Consider the following 798-nt stretch of genomic DNA (forward strand, 5'->3'; position numbering starts at 1 on the left):
TCAAACTCGAACATACGGTGTAGCGTCGTTTCGGTCATCATCATGCGTACGGATGAAGAATCGAGACGTACGAGCGTAGCATTGTTCTGCAGTGTGCAAACTCTGACGATTAGCGGTCCAACGTTTATAAAATTGTCCTTGTATTCGTTTCGCAGCATTTTGTAAATATTCCATCGCTGCTCGTAGAGGCCCTTCCACGTTTCGAGAGACAGCGACAGTTCGTACCATTTTGATAATATAACTGTTTACTACAAACATCAAGTTTTCTTGGACGCCAACAACAACCACTGGCGGAGGCACAATATAGCGAAAAATTTAAATTGAAATTTGTCCGCATTGTTTTGATGCCGCACCCTGTACATAATATTGAAAAACGTTATTTATTGCATAAAAAACATTATTTATTATATAAAAAACGTTGAAACTTATGAAACGTTGGAACTATGTTATGTTCCTTCTTCACGTCGTTCGATGCACTGCTCTCTCTGGCGAAATACATTTTCAACCGTTCCTACAAGCGGGTATCGTAAGACTGATCACATCCTCATAAATTGCGATACTTCGTATATCGTAATACTTCTAAAATCGAAGAAGGGGAAGGTCATCCCCCTCTTTCCAAGAATTTCAAACATGTCGCAACACGTTGTATCACGTCTTTCTACGTATTTTCTTCATCATATCATTCTATGAGTACGTTTATACATACGTTTATACATACGTTTATACATACGCTTATACATACGTTTATACGTACATACGTTTATACGTACATACGTTTATACGTACATACGTTTATAC

The sequence above is a fragment of the Trachymyrmex cornetzi genome, unplaced genomic scaffold (assembly GCF_001594075.2).
Source record: "Trachymyrmex cornetzi isolate Tcor2-1 unplaced genomic scaffold, Tcor1.1 scaffold840, whole genome shotgun sequence".
In the NCBI taxonomy this organism is placed as follows: Eukaryota; Metazoa; Arthropoda; class Insecta; order Hymenoptera; family Formicidae; genus Trachymyrmex; species Trachymyrmex cornetzi.